This window comes from Triturus cristatus, chromosome 5_1 (assembly GCF_964204655.1).
Source record: "Triturus cristatus chromosome 5_1, aTriCri1.1, whole genome shotgun sequence".
NCBI classification, from domain to species: domain Eukaryota; kingdom Metazoa; phylum Chordata; class Amphibia; order Caudata; family Salamandridae; genus Triturus; species Triturus cristatus.
This window is the reverse complement of record NC_140587.1, coordinates 303191873-303198297: the sequence shown is the minus strand read 5'-3', so window position 1 is coordinate 303198297 and position 6425 is coordinate 303191873. Positions and strand designations below refer to the sequence as shown.

At 40.2% G+C, this 6425-nt stretch overlaps 1 long non-coding RNA gene across 3 annotated transcripts in view; it reads right to left on the bottom strand.

The window, feature by feature from the left end:
- Window positions 1–287: 287 nt before the first annotated feature.
- The window catches only part of LOC146830832 (uncharacterized), a 388671-nt gene continuing 382533 nt past the window's right edge, over window positions 288–6425 (bottom strand). For 2 of the 3 annotated variants that reach the window (XR_014961489.1, XR_014961487.1), the window contains exons 3-4: window positions 1086–1173; window positions 288–591 (exon numbers count right to left, since the gene is read on the bottom strand). This is a non-coding gene — a long non-coding RNA (uncharacterized LOC146830832). Of the gene's footprint in view, window positions 592–1085; window positions 1174–2788; window positions 2851–2978; window positions 3137–6425 lie in introns of those variants that run through there. The other variant, XR_014961488.1, reaches the window with a different exon arrangement.

Here is a 6425-nt window from a genome sequence, read left to right as displayed (position 1 = left end):
TAGCCTCCATCACGCACTTCACGAAGCCAGCATGATTGTCACATAAATCTTCAAAAACCATCCCAGAGCACTCAACAGGCAAACCTTCAGAGAGAACAGGCCCCACTGTCTACACTGAGCTAATATCGTTAAGCCCAAGGGTGGGTCAAATTAGATGGAAATAGGCCCCGGGCCGGGGCAGGCTCAAAGGAATCAAGAGAGCAAAGAAAATAAAAAGAAACATATTTTATTGAAACAACAATGTTGTGATAATGGTCTTAACCAAAATGATAAACATTATAATGAGCCGTTAATTATAGCTATAAATGCACAGTCCCACACAGAGACACAAACAAACACACTCTCATTCAAACAACACGTTCATATTTGTGACAAAACAAATGCAAATAGACACTTTATATATACAATTATTATCCGCACATTAAAAGTCGCATCCAGTTCGAAACGGGCTAATACAGTCCCATTTAGTGGGGGTAGATAAGTTCTTTCAAATGGGCCCACAAGGGCAGGAGCCAACGCACGTTTCGGTGTAAACTACACCTTCATCAGGGCAACGACGATGTAAGGTGTGTGGGACAACACAGAACGGGTCTATAATGAAATCATAAACAAGGGTGAAAAACACAAAAAAACACAAAACATCATCAGAATTTACAGATTGTACTAAAAAGAAACATTATACATTATAATCAGTAGATTGATGTACAACAAAACATACATATGTGCATATTTTCTTCTCTTCCTTTCTTTACACAATTCGAGTCCAAAAAACAGCCCGAGGCTAGGGTGATAATAGGATAACAGAGAGTCAAACTAATAAGAGGCTTAAACGTAAAGGAGAACGGGGTGCACCCTGCGAGATAGGATCTATTCATATGGGGACAAGTTTACATACCAAGAAATAGGTATACACCCATAGTGAGAAATGAAATGAGAATAGGAGCGTGCAAAAGAAATCAGCCAATACGGTAAGACAGAGAATGCAAGTGAGAAAAACCGCAAAAGATAAATAGATTTCTTATTACTATGGTGTATAGATAAAGGTCGGAAAGAGAGATATATGGGTGATCAGAAGGAAGCGATACCTTTCTATCCACAGAACTATTTGCAAATCGGCTCTTCAAAGCGATATAGAGCAGACAAAAGCTAAGCGTCAAGGCGGACACATGTGTTCTGTAGAGGAAAAGAATGAACAGAACATCAGCAAAAAACATGCAATAATAAGACCGACCCTGGGGGTCAATAAGGACGATGTAGGTAGACAGGGTATACAGAAATACCGGGTCGCAAATAAAGAACAGTATGCAATATAAAAAAGGCTTACCAAGGGCAAACCCAGCAGTCCACAATATACCAAAAAAGTGTCCAACAGATTCCCGATCCAAGGCCAACGCCCCCACCCAATCCCTCCAATCCACAACGCAGAACCAGGACAAATAGATATAGAATGGTTAAATAATTTGTGTTTCTTCTTGGGATTTAAGCCCTGAAGAAGTCATAAGTGCATTATATTGCATGACGAAATACGTGTGGCTGTTTTTTCGCTGTGTATTTGAACATCTAGCTGTGCCTAGAAAAGTTTGCCCTGGTTCCACACTGCGGACCGAAAGGACCGAACAAAGACACCGACCCCGGATCAAGAACCTGCCGGACACCCCCCTAACATACTACGGACCACCAAATTCACCCACTGAGTGCTCAGGGATGGCCTTTTTTTTTTTTTTTTTTAAAGAAACCTTTATTTGACTTCAAAGAGTTACAGACATGGGCCTACACCCACTTGGGCCGGCCGCTAATTAGTACGAGATGTGTTATTTCACCGTTAAACAGACATGTCAATCAAAAGATCCCGTTAGTCCATCAGCACTCTGAGTGAAGGCAGCGGTTGTATTCGAATAACAGTATTAAAGACGGTTTCATCTTTCAATTTAAAACTTATAAACATTTCACACAAACAAGGCAATAAGAATTGTAAGTATCAGTACGTGCTCCCCGGGGCAGGAAATTCCACTTTATATAATAATCATGAATGGTCTGTGACAGAGGAGGGGGGGGCCTGGGAGCAGAGGAAAAGTCAAACTGTATCATACTCATAACATAGCAAATTAGGAATGTTCAGCTAGGGGGACAAAGGAACATCCAACACTATTGCCAGAGGAGGGGCGCAGATGTCTCCGCGATAAGAATTCCACGGACCCCACACCTTAGTCCATTTCCTAGGTTTGCCTCTTGCCACATACACCGTCTTTTCTCTAAACATGCACCAGTCCATATTCTCCTTCCATACTCTGGTGTAATTCTTATATATTGCAACTCACGGTTTACGTGTGAACCTTCAGGGATTTCCCAAAAGCAAAATGATTTCTGAAAGAAACAAAAGAAAAAAGACTTTTTATAAAAGTGACTATCCCAAAATGAAAGGGATGTTTCCACTACTGCCCCTCACTGAATTCACTTGAACAAAATTTAATTGAATCAAGTATAACATTCACTCAACGGAAGGGGAGGGGAAACGGAATCCTAGATTTGATATCTCTTGAATGATTACATTCGACTTATTGTTTAGATGGTACTTCGTGAGTTATTAATCTGAGTGTACCATAATATTGGTTCATTCATCTATCAGCAGACCCAATTTTTAACTTAACATTAGTTAAGATAATCAAAAATCGAAGAACATGTTTTTTTTAAAAAAGAAACTACATACTAAATAGTAGTTTGCAATGGCAGTCTTAATATATCCCACATTCATGGGGGGAAATAAAACATGAGAAAACACAAGGCTTACATCACAGCGAAAAAGGTTGCGCTCCTTAGAAACTGCAGGGTGGTGGGAACCGTAATGCAAATCTAAGAGTAAACAGAATGAGGTAGTAGTATTAAATAACCTCCAAAAGATTTTAGTCAGAGCAGCTAATCAGTAAAATGCCGATTGGAATGACACTCTTCTATTGTGAAGAAAAGCAAATGGTACTCACTTAGCTTCAGTTCAACCGCCAGCCGAAACACCTACTTGGTCCCTACAGCCCTGGAGGTGGATGTTGATTCGTAGGGCAGCAGCTAAATACTCGTGGTTTTGCCCCTGCGCGCGTACAATTCTGTACGTGCATCCGGAGCGGGGAGTCATGTGAGCGACCTAGTTACGTGAAAACGTCTAAGGTTAGTTCCGGTGAAACACTAGAACATCAACCAAAGATCGTCTTTCAAGAAACTTTATTAAAACCAAATACCTGGCTCAATAAATGTGCAACGGCATTTTCGTTTATCGTAGCAAAGATGGAAATCAATCTAAAGTTGACAGGAGAGATCGATCTCGCATGTTAGAACCCTTAAATGAACCCAAACAATAGCACAGAGTACCTTAGTGATAATAAGCTTGTAATGTTTACAGATAATATAATGCATTATGAAACATGTAGAGGATTTTATTAGTATTCTCATTGGTGTATGCAAAGAAGAGTGGAAATTCATCTAGTTTTTTTACACCCAACCATATAAATGCATATGCCAATATGTGCATATGTGTGCGTGTAGAGAGAGGTAGAGGTAGAGGTGTAGCGGTAGAGAGGTAGAGAGGTAGAGAGTAGTAGAGAGAGAGGTAGAGAGGTAGAGAGTAGAGGATGAGTAATAGAGAGTAGAGAGAGAGTAGTAGAGTGAGTAGTAGAGAGTGAGTAGTAGAGAGTGAGTAGTAGAGAGTGAGTAGTAGAGAGTGAGTAGGAGAGAGTAGTAGAATGAGTAGTAGAGAGTGAGAAGTAGAGAGTAGTAGAGTGAGTAGTAGAGAGTGAGTAAGAGTGAGTAGTAGAGAGTGAGTAGTGGAGACTGAGTAGCAGAGAGAGAGAGACTAGTAGAGAATGAGTAGTAGAGAATGAGTAGTAGAGTGAGTAGTGGAGAGTAGTAGAGAGAGAGTAGTAGAGAGTGAGTAGTAGAGAGTAGTAGAGAGGGAGTAGTAGAGAGTAGTAGAGAGAGAGTAGTAGAGAGAGAGTAGTAGAGAGTGAGTAGTAGAGAGAGTAGTAGAGAGTGAGTAGTAGAGAGTAGTAGAGAGTGAGTAGTAGAGAGTAGTACAGAGTGAGTAGTAGAGAGTGATTAGTAGAGAATAGTGGAGTAGTAGAGAGTGAGTTGTAGAGTGAGTAGTAGGGAGTAGTAGAGAGTGAGTAGTAGAGAGCAAGTAGTAGAGAGTGTGTAGTAGAGAGAGAGTAGTAGAGAGTGAGTAGTAGAGAGAGTAGTAGAGTAGTAGAGTGTGAGTAGTAGAGTGAGTAGTAGAGAGTAGTAGAGAGTGAGTAGCAGAGAGAGTAGTAGAGTAGTAGAGAGTGAGTAGTAGAGTGAGTAGTAGAGAGTAGTGGAGAGCGAGTAGTAGAGAGTGAGTAGTGGAGAGAGAGTAGTAGAGTGAGTAGTAGAGAGTGAGTAGTAGAGAGAGAGTAGTAGAGAGTAGTAGAGAGTAGTAGAGAGTGAGTAGTAGAGCAGTAGAGAGTGAGTGGTAGAGAGTAGTAGAGTGAGTAGTAGAGAGTGAGTAGTTGAGAGTGAGTAGTTGAGAGTGAGTAGTAGAGAGTGAGTAGTAGAGAGTAGTAGAGTAGTAGAGAGAGAGTAGTAGAGTGAGTAGTAGAGAGGGAGTAGTAGAGAGCAAGTAGTAGAGAGTGTGTAGTAGAGAGAGAGTAGTAGAGAGTGAGTAGTAGAGAGCGAGTAGTAGAGAGAGTAGTAGAGTAGTAGAGTGTGAGTAGTAGAGTGAGTAGTAGAGAGTGAGTAGCAGAGAGAGTAGTAGAGTAGTAGAGAGTGAGTAGTAGAGTGAGTAGTAGAGAGTAGTGGAGAGCGAGTAGTAGAGAGTGAGTAGTGGAGAGAGAGTAGTAGAGTGAGTAGTAGAGAGTGAGTAGTGGAGAGAGAGTAGTAGAGAGTAGTAGAGAGTGAGTAGTAGAGCAGTAGAGAGTGAGTGGTAGAGAGTAGTAGAGTGAGTAGTAGAGAGTAGTAGAGAGTGAGTAGTTGAGAGTGAGTAGTTGAGAGTGAGTAGTAGAGAGTGAGTAGTAGAGAGTAGTAGAGTAGTAGAGAGAGAGTAGTAGAGTGAGTAGTAGAGAGGGAGTAGTAGAGAGAGAGAGTAGTAGAGAGTGAGTGGTAGAGTAGTGGAGCGTGAGTAGTAGAGAGCAGTAGAGTGAGTAGTAGAGAGTAGTAGAGAGTGAGTAGTAGAGAGAGAGTAGTAGAGAGTGAGTAGTAGAGAGTGAGTAGTAGAGAGTGAGTAGTAGCGAGTGGGTAGTAGAGAATGAGTAGTTTAATTTAAAAGGAACACAATGAGGAGGTTCATTTTGCCATAGAAATTATGATTAGTGCGGAAAAAATAAAATTAGGGCACATTTTGAGTGACTTCTCAAATCCTCTTCTATTTCATTAAAAAACTCTGACATGCAGACTGAAACATGCACTTTCAATACCAGCAGCAGACTTCCCTGGTGGGCAGTAGCTTTACTACAGTGATCTAATAAGCAACTAGAGTGCTAACATTCCGAATTTATGGCAAATGTGTGACACATCTGAATGCCTTCTTGATGGAATGAAAGTAAAAAACCTGAAAGTATTTCCTACTGAGGAGACTGTTGTAAATGAGGAAATGAGGAAACTTCAAAACAAATAAGTCTCCCAAGATGGCCACCAGAGACAAAAGAGCCCAAATGTAGCACAAATATCACCGAGATGTAGCCCAAGTATAGCCCAATGACAGAATGTCCCAGAGTGTTTTAAAGAACAACTAGAGCGCTAACAGTCTTACTTATGACAAAAGTATGGCACACCTGATGCCATCTTGATTGGAATAAAGTGGTAACACTTAAAACATTTAATTTGCAAAGGAACAAAATGAGGGGGTTCATTTTGCCATAGAAATTATGATTAGTGCTGCAGAAAGAAAGATTAGGGCACATTTTGACTTCTCAAATCCTCTTCCATTTCATTAAAAAATTCTGACATGCAGACTGAAACATGCACTTTGAATACCAGCAGCAGACTTCCCTGGTAAACAGTAGCTTTACTACAGTGATCTAATGAGCAACTATAGTGCTACCATTCAGAATTTATGGAAAATGTGTGACACATCTGAATGCCTTCTTGATGGAATCAAAGTAAACAAGCATTGAAAATGCAATAGGTCTCGCCCTCGTTTAAGTTAAAGCAATTCTGTTTGTAATTAGGTGGCTTTTTAACTTTGCTTGTAGTAGAGTTTTTCAAACTTTCATGTACATACCATGCATATGTATGCATATATGTATATGTATGCATGCATTTATATTTATATAGATATGCAGATTATTTTTATATGTTTATATATGTATATATACACATACATATATATAAATGCATATGTATATATATGCACATATATGTGCATATGTGTGCGTTTGCTTGCCCCAGAAGTCTAGAGCCCGCTGCCTCGTTTATACACATGTTTT